Here is a 13,779-nt window from a genome sequence, read left to right as displayed (position 1 = left end):
ATCAAGCATTACACACCATCACTAAGCATCCAGATAACTGCACCACGTAAACCAAATTGTAAAAACAGGAATGCGAAATCATTTGGGTGCCACATCATCCCCAACTTGAAAGGAATTTCGTCCCGAAATTCGCCAATGATATCAAAAGTTGATTCCACCATTTGAACAATCGGGAATAACAGAGCTTCACTTGATCTTTGTGTTCTCACGGGAACTTCGGTCCACGTCTTGAGTTCCAACGAACTCTCGCGATTGAAATTCGACTGTGTTAACAGTGGGTTCCTCAACAAGGGTTATCGCAAGTGTTGCGTCGAACATACGCTTCTTTAGGTTCGAGACATAAATGACATCGTGTACGTTACCTAATTCGTCAGGTAACTCGAGTTCGTGAGTCATATCATCAATCCGTTCCAGAAATCCAAATATCCCAGTGTACCGCAAACTAAGTTGGCCACGTTTCCCATAGCGTACCGCACCCTCCCAGGGTGAGACTTTTAATTATGATACGTTCGCCCACAGCGAACTCGCAGTGTTTCTTAAGCTTAATTGCTTTCCTGGCAGTCACGTGTTGCTGTCAAACAATTTCTGATCTAAGCAATCTTCAAGAGTTTCGAGCACAAGTCCTGGACCTGTGATTAGGTTGCCATCCATCTTAATCCAACAAGGAGATTAGCGTTACTGTCCATGCAATGTCTCAAACAGAGCTGTCTGAATACTAGAATGGTGATTGCTATGGTAGAACACAACCAAAGGTACGTGTCCTTCCAATTTTCACTAAATTCATCCACACACATGCTCGCAGCATGTCTTCGTGTGTCGGGATGGTTCGCTTACTTTGTCTGGTTGTCCTACGGTGATAAGCAATGCCCATGTCTAGACGTGAGTCGAGGGTGTTGTGTTTGTCTGCCATAAATCAGGTATAGGTCAAAATCAAGGGTATCAGGAGTTGGCACCCCATGCCTAAAACCGCCTCTCTCAGAGGAATATTCACAAGCTGTGAAGACCCGTTAGTTTCCTTGATTGCAAGAAAGCGTGCTGGTTACGTGAGACAATCAACGATCACTCAGGTGATATCGGTTCTGTTCTATAATTTAAGTGGGTCAGTGACAAAATCCGTGGCAGTCTGTTCCCATTTCCAAACGCGTCTTTCTGGTTGCTAACACAACTTGACTTTCGCATAAGTCAATCATCGTTCACATACATTGCTATATGGACCTTCATGCCCGGTTGCAAGTACTAGATTATAGATCCTAATATCTCTTATCAAAATCCAGACGCCTAGGATATCGAGGCTGGTGCGCTTCGCTCAACACAAGTTCCGTACAGTTGCCATATAGTGGGACCCATATTTGTTCCACGAAGTAGCGAATATCGTCCGACTTGCCAAAAGTTACTCCCCCATGCCCTGCGTGGACTCAACTTGAAAATTCTCTTCCTTCAGTGCATCGGTTCGAACACGGCGAATCTGATCAGTTAGGTTAGAGTCGATAGTGTGCTGCGAGGCTCACACATGTCTAGGTTTCACAGTCGAAATTATTCAAAGGTTCCATCCAGCGATGTCACCACATGTTTAGCTCTTTCGAGACAAGGGTACACGGGAGGCCCTTGTGATCGGTCTAAGTAGTGCATTTGGTATCGTCCAAGTAATGCCTCCAATTTAAAGCCAAGACCATGGCTAACACCCCAGTTTGTGAGTCATGCAATTCTTCTTGTTAATACATCACCTTTTCATGTTGCATCGGCGTGTAACTGGGACTCTGATTCGAACCATCATGGTATACCACCAGATCGCCCATATACTCGGGTAAAGGCGATGCTCAATGCATTGTAGTGTTGGGTTCCAAAAGCTGAAAAGACGTTCTCCTATTTTATTTCCCACGAATACACAACACCCTGCTATGATAAAGAGATTAAAGCTACGCGATCTTCGAAAATCCTGTGATGAATTTGTGATAGTATCAAGCTAGACCAAGAAATTACTATATCCCCGATGGACTCTTTGCTGCCGAACAATATCTACTAAGATGGTTCTTTAGCGAGATCTGCATGTATCCCCACTTCGTTGATTACGTGACCAAGAAAGTATACCTCCCAAATCCTGAAGTCACACTTAGGTAGACTTCGCGTGGAGTTGCTCCTCCCCTAGAAGCTCTAGGACAGAATACAAGTGTCGTTCATGGTGTTCCTTTCTCCTAAAAGTGATTCAAAAGGTCACTGATAAGCATGGTTGTCGAATCTGGCGAGATGAGGTTGACACATACCACTCAAGTGATCCCTAAGGCTTTTGGTGTGTTGGATAACTTAAACAACAAGAACAGTAAATCGTAGTGGCCGTACTGTGCCTGTGACGCCGTGTTAGGAGTCATCCTTCCCCGGGTCTTCCATCAAGTGACCGTTCGATCTTAAGTCGATTTCCGAATAGTAGCCTGATCATTGCACCGGGTCAAGTAGGTTGTCGATGCGAGATAGAGGGTGACGGTCTATGGTTGCCACCTTGTGGTAGTCTGTACACGTACGAAGGACTCGTCCTTCGCTTTCGCAATAGAGCGCGTTTCCTCCAAAACGAGGAGTTGGATCTATAAAACTTCCATCCTGTAGTTTCCTGAAGTTGATTGGGCAGTTCTTGCAACTTTCCAGGCGCCAGACGATAAGGAGTGCGAGTAATCAAGGCTGCCTCTGGCGTGAGATCAAACTGAGGTTCTACCTAATCACTTGTGGAAGTAAACCTGAAAGTTCCCCGAGTAGCACACTGAGAGGAATCACGAACAACTGTGGAATCCTCGATCCTCTCTCCTTAGCCTTAACATTAGTAAAGTTTGCCAACATGGCGGGGTAGTCCCTCCGTAGACATTCCTGGGCCTTCATTGCTGAAATGACATTAACCTTTACACCACTCTGATTCTTTAATGCAGACGACGATTCTCCACTAGGTATATCTGCGCGTTATCTGGATAACCCGTCCACACTAACTACTACAACAAAACTATCAAGGGTAGATGTCGAAGACTTGTCCCACAAGGTCGAGTTTGCATCCCAATGATCATATGAGGCTTCAATTGACTTGCTATCAGCCAACTCCATAACAAGTTCGGTTTTAAGAATCGTCAGAGTTACACAGAACAGAGATGAAGCGATTACTTATCCCAAAGACATACAAGCCACCATGCTGCTATTTCACCTGGCGTCGCCTACGCCAATGCCCTTCCACGAGTACCACTTCCAACGTTATTATCACAGTTACTAGGATTCCCAATACTGTCGTCGTTCCCCTGGTTGTTGTCATCTTTGTTTTACCAACGGCCGATCTATGTCGTAGGTACCTCCTTCTTCCACACCGTAGGCTATGATTACGAGTTCCTTGATTTTGCCATGACTGTTGCCTCTACTGTCGTTGCTTAAAACGGAGCCCTACAATCTTTCACCAACAGGGTCCATCCTGTCACATTTTCGTGTTACGTCCTAGGCGTTACTCATTGTACTGGTAGCTTTAGTTTCATATCATAGTCCATGGTCATCGTTTATATCCCAATTAACTCGTAAGAGTTGACTTCCATAAGTTGCTGACTAGGGTTAAGGATTCGATTGAAGTCAATTCGTTGATGTTCGTTGCCGGTGATCAGGGTTGTCCAAATACTGGGACTGGTAAAGTACTACGCTCATCCTCTTGTCCATCGATCTAGCAAGTTGACTGAGTAATACACGGTATGTTACGAGGGTGTCGTAGAAGTGATCGCACTTCGGGATCTAAGACGTCAATAGCTTGAATTCCAGCAGACGAAGGGAAGTGGGAAAGGTATTGACCCATCATTCGACGTTGTGACGTCCAACTCAGGGGCGTTCGTACCAGCACCTAACATTCTACACAGTTCGCTAGGCATTCCGATGGGTGTTCAGGTAATACCCGATAGCATCGAGATTCAAAAGGTTTCAGAGGGAAGTGAAAAGATCGCATTCAAGTAGGAGACAATCACTGCTATGACTCCTATAGACTGTTGTGTTTCACATCAACCAAATAACGGAACGGAACCCCTTTTTCACTTGTTAAGCCTCACTAGGACTCACATGCACCCCACATTATTATTATGTGTGCACCCACAATAATATTGTGATTTGCATGCTCATCTCAGTTCCTCCCAACTCATGTCAAATGGTCCTTCAAACTCAGATATCTAACAAGGGCTGTCAAAACATCAAGGTTACAAGAATCCCAGGGCTACGACACACTAACAACACATCATAATGTAAACAAGCAGTTCATGTAATTATGCTATAGTGACGAGTGTGTGTCCGTATGCTACATCATAAACAGGTGTACACTAGTCATGTAATCTATGCATCAAGTGAAAAAAACGAACCTTGCAATCTGGAGCTGAGTGTCATGGTCGTATTCCCGTTTTCGGAATTGTTCGGTTATAGTCTGGTTTTATGAAAACGTTTTTAAAACCAAGTTCACTATAACCAGTGGCTCTGATACCAAATTGTCACACTCCCAAAACACCACCTAGGGAATATCCCTGTTAGGCGTGTGACGTACCGACAACGAGCCACTAATTACCTTGAACCCATAAAAGTTTCAAAATAAAATGCTTAATTATTAATGAAAACTAACGTTAACAAGTCTAAATGAAAACCAACATGTTCAGTGGAAGCAACTAAAAGAAATCATAGTTTAACTATTTCAAAACCAACGTGTCATATCAATAATTCCAACACATGTATCCCTCCAGTTCGACCCATGACCACTCCAGCTACTCCAGACAGCAAGTCCCAATCCAAAACATCTAACGACCTGCGAGCATGCAACAAGTGTATCAGACAACGCTGGTGAGTTCATAGTTTTACGAAAACGTTAGTTACCAAGTGTTTAGTTCAGTTCATTGAATTTAATTCCGAAAGTAATGTTGATCATACCCCGAATACAAGACGGCTTCTGATTATTTTGCCCTTTCTCCAATGCTCCTATCAAAGCATTGGTCTGACTAGGTTATTAGTTCAACACCCGTCCTCCCAGGTACGGGGTGAGGTTGCCAAACCTATGTAGCGCTACCAACTAATACCACGTTACCTCCCCGGTAACCAAACAACACGGAGGGACTTTAAAGGTGATAGGATGAGTATATTATCCAACATTCCCGTTTTTACCCAAAAGACTTATCCCTCCCCGGGATACCACTGACTATCCCAACCACCGGGACGCATGCTCAAGAGAGATGAACTCACTTTAGACTGCTCGGTATGTTACGCTATATTACCCGTTCCAAGTTGGTCAACCATACCCTACCGTGGTTACCAAAGACAGTCAGTTACACATAGATCATGGATTCTTCTTACACATCATTTGAGTAACGAACAAGTAATTCACATATCACCATATATCACTATACAAGGCATACCAGTTAATTATGCATCTTATCAGTTCATTACCCTCATACAAGTTGTAACAGTTTATCATGAAGTCCATTGCCCATAACACATCATTTTCCTCTTAACACCTAGCATATGATGTAAATCATTTTATTACATATATCGAGTAGTGCAAGTTCACAATTTATGCGACCGTTAATAAATTCGATGCATCAAACATTCTTGTATGTGACTACCTAACTGGTCTCTTTACATGGTCCGGCCCAACTATTATCTTTGTGTATGTATGCAGCCCAGCTCTAGTGTTCGGCCCTAAATGAGTATATGCACAGCCTAATCATTACAAGTAATTTACTTTGTTGTGCGGCCTAGCCAAAGGTGTGTGATTTATCATATTTGTGTAATTCAAATAACATAAGTGTGCGACCCAACTGTATGTGTAAGAAGGCCTGTAGCCCATTAGTGTTGTGTACAACCCAAATTAGATACAAACAAGATCAATTCACTATTCTTTAGTTATCATCAAACAATTACTCATTGGAATTATGTAATTAATTCAACAGCTCCTATTATTCCAATGAATGCACCTTAACATTTAACCGAAAATCATGAGTGGCACATCATAATTCATTGGTAATTTATAGTAATCTACCCTAGTCATTGATTCATAATTTAACCTTACCATTATTTATAATGACATCAGACATATCATCACCAAACCCACAAACTCAACTCATGCCATACAACTGTTATCATTGCACATGTAGCCCACTACCTCTTTAATTATAAATAACAAATAAATATCAATAACTTGGTGAAACCCTAGATCATGGAATTATCATCATGCAAGTTTCTTTATCATAAAGTTATCGATCATAGTGCCAAAACATGTTTTCTACTTATTTTGCGACATAAAGATTTCTGTAATAATCATACCAATCAGTAATAAATTCACACGTAAACAAGTAGGATCGACCAGATTTAAAACAATTACAATTATACTAACCAAGTAGTCGTTGAGGACGAGTTGAAACGAGACGGGAAGTGCTTCGAAAAGAGAGTCCGATCGGAGATCAGAGGTTGTCGTCGGGTTTGTGGAGTTGAGAGAGAACTTTAGGGTTTGCAAGATGAAGTGTGGGAGGTAGCGTGTATGATCTATACATACCCACATGCACATGGAATAACAATGTTGGGCTTGATTTGGGTTGCGCAATCTGGGCCGAGACTAAGGGAGTTTCGAGTGCCAAATATCATGTTTGGGCCGGTTAAGTGTTACTCGTGAGTTTAACATAACACCCGACCGGTTTTTATAACAAATCACTAATGAGTTTTAAACCCACTAGTAACGACTAAAAAGTTCTAGACAGTGACGATGACCTTTAAAGGCATAAGGAGCATGTCGATATAACTAAAAGGATCGTGGAATCAAATAACACTAACCTTGAGAACTCAGGTTGTCACATCATCCCTAACTTGAAAGAAATTTCGTCCCGAAATTTGGTAAGTAAGCACCGAAGAGTGACGTGATAGAAACTCTAATTAAACTATACGTAATACTACACAAATAATAATCAAGCATTACACACCATCACTAAGCATCCAGATAACTGCACCACGTAAAACAAATTGTAAAAACAGGAATGCGAAATCAGTTGGGTGCCACATCATCCCCAACTTGAAAGGAATTTCGTCCCGAAATTCGCCAATGATATCAAAAGTTGATTCCACCATTTGAACAATCGGGAATAACAGAGCTTCACTTGATCTTTGTGTTCTCACGGGAACTTCGGTCCACGTCTTGAGTTCCAACGAACTCTCACGATTGAAATTCGACTGTGTTAACAGTGGGTTCCTTAACAAGGGTTATCACAAGTGTTGCGTCGAACATACGCTTCTTTAGGTTCGAGACATAAATGACATCGTGTACGTTACCTAATTCGTCAGGTAACTCGAGTTCGTGAGTCATATCATCAATCCGTTCCAGAAATCCAAATATCCCAGTATACCGAAAACTAAGTTGGCCACGTTTCCCATAGCGTACCGCACCCTCCCAGGGTGAGACTTTTAATTATGATACGTTCGCCCACAGCGAACTCCTAGTGTTTCTTAAGCTTAACAGCTTTCCTGGCAGTCACGTGTTGCTGTCAAACAATTTCTGATCTAAGCAATCTTCAAGAGTTTCGAGCACAAGTCCTGGACCTGTGATTAGGTTGCCATCCATCTTAATCCAACAAGGAGATTAGCTTTACTGTCCATGCAATGTCTCAAACAGAGCTGTCTGAATACTAGAATGGTGATTGCTATGGTAGAACACAACCAAAGATACGTGTCCTTCCAATTTTCACTAAATTCATCCACACACATGCTCGCAGCATATCTTCGTGTGTCGGGATGGTTTGCTTACTCTGTCTGGTTGTCCTACGGTGATAAGCAATGCCCATGTCTAGACGTGAGTCGAGGGTGTTGTGTTTGTCTGCCATAAATCAGGTATAGGTCAAAATCAAGGGTATCAGGAGTTGGCACCCCATGCCTAAAACCGCCTCTCTCAGAGGAATATTCACAAGCTGTGAAGACCCGTCAGTTTCCTTGATTGCAAGAAAGCGTGCTGGTTACGTGAGACAATCAACGATCACTCAGGTGATATCGGTTCCGTTCTAAAATTAAAGTAGGTCAGTGACAAAATCCGTGGTAGTCTGTTCCCATTTCCAAAGGCGTGTTTCTGGTTGCTGACACAACTTGACTTTCGCAAAAGTCAATCATCGTTCACATACATTGATATATGGACCTTCATGCCCGGTTGCCAGTACTAGATTATAGATCCTAATATCTCCTATCAAAATCCAGACGACTAGGATATCGAGGCTGGTGCGCTTCGCTCAACACAAGTTCCCTACAGTTGCCATATAGTGGGACCAATATTTGTTCCACGAAGTAGCGAATATCGTCCGACTTGCCAAAAGTTGCTCCCCCATGCCCTGCATGGACTCAACTTGAAAATTCTCTTCCTTCAGTGCTTCGGTTCGAACACGGCGAATCTGATCAGGTAGGTTAGAGTCGAAAGTGTGCTGCGAGGCTCGCACATGTCTAGGTTTCACAGTCGAAATTATTCAATGGTTCCATCCAGCGATGTCACCACATGTTTAGCTCTTTCGAGACAAGGGTACACGGGAGGCCCTTGTGATCGGTCTAAGTAGTGCATTTGGTACCGTCCAAGTAATGCCTCCAACTTAAAGCCAAGACCATGGCTACCACCCCAGTTTATGAGTAATGCAATTCTTCTTGTTAATACATCACCTTCTCATGTTGCATCGGCGTGCAACTGGGACTCTGATTCGAACCATCATGGTATACCACCAGATCGCCCATATACCCGGGTAAAGGCGATGCTCAGTGCATTGTAGTGTTGGGTTCCAAAAGCTGAAAAGACGTTCTCCTATTTTATTTCCCACGAATACACAGCACCCTGCTGTGATAAAGAGATTAAAGCTACGCGATCTTCGAAAATCCTGTGATGAATCTGCGATAGTATCTAGCTAGACCAAGAAATTACTATATCCCAGATGGACTCTTTGGTGCCGAACAATATCTACTAAGATGGTTCTTTAGCGAGATCTGCATGTATCCCCACTTCGTTGATTATGTGACCAAGAAAGTATACCTCCCAAATCTTGAAGTCACACTTAGGTAGACTTCGCGTGGAGTTGCTCCTCCCCTAGAAGCTCTAGGACAGAATACAAGTGTCGTTCATGGTGTTCCTTTCCCCTGAAAGTGATTCAAAAGGTCACTGATAAGTATGGTTGTCGAATCTGGCGAGATGAGGTTGACACATACCACTCAAGTGATCCCTAAGGCTGCTGGTGTGTTGGATAAGTTAAACAACAAGAACAGTAAATCGTAGTGGCCGTACTGTGCCTGTGACGCCGTGTTAGGAGTCATCCTTCCCCGGGTCTTCCATCAAGTGACCGTTCGATCTTAAGTCGATTTCCGAATAGTAGCCTGATCATTGCAGCGGGTCAAGCATGTTGTCGATGCGAGATAGAGGGTGACGGTCTACGGTTGCCACCTTGTGGTAGTCTGTACACGTACGAAGGACTCGTCCTTCGCTTTCGCAATAGAGCGCGTTTCCTCCAAAACGAGGAGTTGGATCTATAAAACTTCTATCCTGTAGTTTCCTAAAGTTGATTGGGCAGTTCTTGCAACTTTCCAGGCGCCAGACGATAAGGAGTGCGAGTAATCAAGGCTGCCTCTGGCGTGAGATCAAACTGAGATTCTACCTAATCACTTGTGGAAGTAAACCTGAAAGTTCCTCGAGTAGCACACTGAGAGGAATCACGAACAACTGTGGAATCCTCGATCCTCTCTCCTTAGCCTTAACATTAGTAACGTTTGCCAACATGGCGGAGTAGTCCCTCCGTAGACATTCCTGGCTCTTCATTGCTGAAATGACATTAACCTTTACACCACTCTGATTCTTTAATGCAGACGACGATTCTCCACTAGGTATATCTGCGTGTTATCTGGATAACCCGTCCACACTAACTACTACAACAAAACTATCAAGGGTAGATGTCGAACACTTGTCCCACAAGGTCGAGTTTGCATCCCAACGATCATATGAGGCTTCAATTGACTTGCTATCAGCCAACTCCACAACAAGTTCGGTTTTAAGAATCGCCGGCGAAGAACCCGCAAAACGCCGGAGATCGGAGTCGGAGAACTTCGCCGGAGAATTCAGAAGCCACCGGAGAAAACCAAAGCCGCCGGAGCCGCCCAAAGTTCGCAACAGGAACCATTTCAACGTTCGGTATACTTTTTTCTCTGTTGTTAATCTTTCTTTTCGTTTTCATGTATACTATAATCTTAGAAGAAACATGATCATATGACTGAGTGTGCTTCATGTTCACTTATTGCTTGTATGGTCCTTTTTTTTACAAAGAAGACGAACAGCAATAAGGTTCAATGAGTTAAAAATACAAATACTTTCAAAACAATGATTGTAGAATAGTGGTGGTGATAATTAAGTGGGATTTATTAATGGCATATAAGTCTATGTTCCAACTCTTTTTTTAGCCTATTCTCTTTCCCACTAATACCATGTGTAGTGGTTTAGCCAAATAATACCCCCACCATAGGGCGTTTTGCGACACATGGCAGTCCAGTCAGCATGGGGCGTTATTGTAAAAGTGGCGTAGTGGGAATAATGCCCAATAACGCCCCTTCCAATTATTAAACAATTATTTTTTTTTATTACGAGGAGGTTAAAAAAAAGAAACTACTAGTGGACCACTCCCATTGGCCACGGTTGCATGAAATGTTGAGCGTTGTTTTAAAAACGCTGAAGTAAATATTTTTCAAAAATAATGCCAAACAACGCCCTATGTAATGGGGGAGGGGGGGCGTTTTTGAGCGTTTTTTTTGAATTTTTTTTAAGAGTAAATTACAAGTTTTGTCCTTTATGTTTGGCCCAAATTTCAGGCGCTGTCATTTACCTTTAAAATTGATGTGTTTTGTCCTTAACGTTTCAAAATCCTGCACGTTATGTCCTTTAGAGCAAACCCAGTTAATTTTTTTTTTGTTGAATCTGATCATGTGCAAGGCACATGAAGGCATTTTTGACATTTTATCCTATTATTTAAAAAAAATATCTTAAAAGAAAAAATAAAAATAATATATATTAACTCAACTCTCTCTAAACAAAACCTTCTCTCTCTACAACATCTAACTCTCTCTCTTCCTATCTCTCTACCACTTCCACCACCACCTTCTTCCACCGCCACCTCCAGGTCCTCCACCGCCACTCTACATCGCCCTCACAACCAGTCACTCTCCCTCACCTCTCTCTATATATCATTCTCTCTCTAGAAACACCACCTGCCTTCTTACATCTAATGAGAAGTATAACATGGTTGAACAAGTAATGGTAGATATCACGAACCAAGTGGGCCTGCATGTAAATTTGGCTATAAGTCATGAATGGTTATTCGCTCCTCTCCATCAATTAATTACATCGCCTGAACGAGATTCAACAAAAACACCACCCACCATCACCACTCCACCGTCTCCAACATCACCATCAATTACATCGCCTGAACCAGATTCAACAAAAAAAATCCCCAAATCTCTGAACAACCAAAAAATCCCCAAATCATCTAAACAAATAAAAAAATCCCAAAATCATCTGAACAAACACCCCCCCCCCTCTTTAATAAATCATTAAGAACCCTAATTCCCAAATTTAAAATCATCAAATTTCTAATGCCCCATTTGCGTACAAATTCAAAATTCCCATATTCTAAAATCACCAAATTCCAAATAATAGTTATTAGCAATGAAAGTTTCAAAAGTGTTTTATCTGTTGCCCAGTGACTTGCTTGCACTACAAATTTTTTTTCCCAATATATGCATCAGAAGAGATTTACTTTTTTAGTAACTAAGGTAGTAAAAAGACGAGCTAAAAAAGCCTTTGATACAATGTTATTCCCCAAAATTCAAAGAATGGATGAGAGATTATCTGCGTACAACTTCAAACCTCATTGACTCCAAAGTCATCAGACCCCAAAATTCAACGAAGGGATGAGAGATTATCTGCGTACCGCTTCAAACCTCGTTGACTCCAAAGTTATCAGATCCAGATCAGGTTCCTGGAGACCCGGTTTCTAAGAGATTTGGGTATCATGATGGAGGCGGTGGTGGCTGGTGGGGACTGTGGTGGTGGCGCTGATGGATTGCAGGTGGGGTGATGATGGTTGGTGGTGGCTGTGGGGGCGGTGTAGTGTAGAGAGAGAGAGAGGTGGAGAGAGGAAGAATGGTGGTGATGGTGGAAGGAGTTTGTGGTGGTGGTAAAGTGACAGAGTAGAGAAAGAATTAGAGAAAGAGTGTTTGTTCATAGAGAGGATTGAGAGAAAGAGGTGGATTGAATATTAATATTTACATTTCTTTTTTCTTTAAAAATGTGCTTTTAAATAATAGGTAAAAAGACAGTTTTACCCTCATGTGCCTTGCACATGACCAGATTTAACAAAAAAAATTAACTGGGTTTGCTCTAAACGACATAACGTGCAGGATTTTGAAACGTTAAGGACAAAACACGTCAATTTTAAAGGTAAAGGACAGCGCCTGAAATTTGGGACAAACATAAAGGACAAAACTTGTAATTTACTCTTTTTTTTTAAAAAAAACCGCCCCACCACTACGGGTGGTCTAAAAACCAATGGCAACTTCTCTTCGCTTATACAAAATTCATATTTTTTTCTTGAAGCAGCTCCATCCTTCAAACCTCCTCTTTAATTGCCTTGTGGAACTTTTAAATCTTCACATGATATACAACCTTAATATAAAACTCAATACCATATTAAATATGGTTTGTGACATGCGTAGAATTCCTAAGCAACAAACAAATTAATATGTTTTATTTTAATTTCATTTTTCCTTTTTTTTAATCCTTAAATCCAAAAGAAAATAACTAAGAGTTTCCCTTTTTCTTTAGTTCCAATTCACTTTCTTTTATAACTTAACTTTTAATATATAAATAATTGACCATTTATTTCTTTTATAACATTAAATAATGGGAAAATATAATAACTAATTACTTAAAACTGTAAACCATAAATATTAGGAATTTAATTTAACCTACAAATATTAACGAGATCGTTATGTGGTATTTTGAATATCTAGGATAACCATTTCGGTCATTCAGATTCTCAATCCTTACTCGTGCGTTATATTACAAGGAATCGCAAACGCAACCACAGTGAGTGAATCTTACAACTCCCCCTTATATTGTATTTATACATTTTTGGGGTGTATCATGTGTCATAATGTTTTTATCGCATTTTACAAGTTGAGTTCCGTGCAATTACCATTATGTGGAGTATCTATGTTATGTGTTGTTTGACTGTTTATCATGTTGGTGCATTTCATTCATTTTGGACATCGCATCATCATAGGCTCGTCGGTTCCCCATTACCTATGGGCGGAACTTGACGTTGCCACCTATACGAGGTCAGCTCCATTTGATAGAGCTTAAACCTTGCAGCACACCACAATACCGTGCAACATGCATACATTCATATGAAGCATTATATTGGTTTGTTTATTGTTTGAGGATGTGTTATGTGTTGTTTGGTTGTTTATCACTTGGTGCATTTCATACATTTTGGATATCACATCATCATAGGCTCGTCGGTTCCCCATTACCTATGGGCGGAACTTGACGTTGCCACCCATACTAGGTCAGCTCCGTTTAATTGAGCTTAGACCTTGCAGCACACCATAATACCGTGCAACATACATTCATTCATTGGCACACCATAATACCGTGCAACATGCGTGCATTTATTGAATCATTTCAGTTGGTTTGTTTATTGTTTGAGATTGTGTTATGAGTTATGATATATGGCATACAACATATTTACT

Source organism: Helianthus annuus, chromosome 11, assembly GCF_002127325.2.
Source record: "Helianthus annuus cultivar XRQ/B chromosome 11, HanXRQr2.0-SUNRISE, whole genome shotgun sequence".
Taxonomy (NCBI): Eukaryota; Viridiplantae; Streptophyta; class Magnoliopsida; order Asterales; family Asteraceae; genus Helianthus; species Helianthus annuus.
This window is presented reverse-complemented; position numbering follows the sequence as displayed.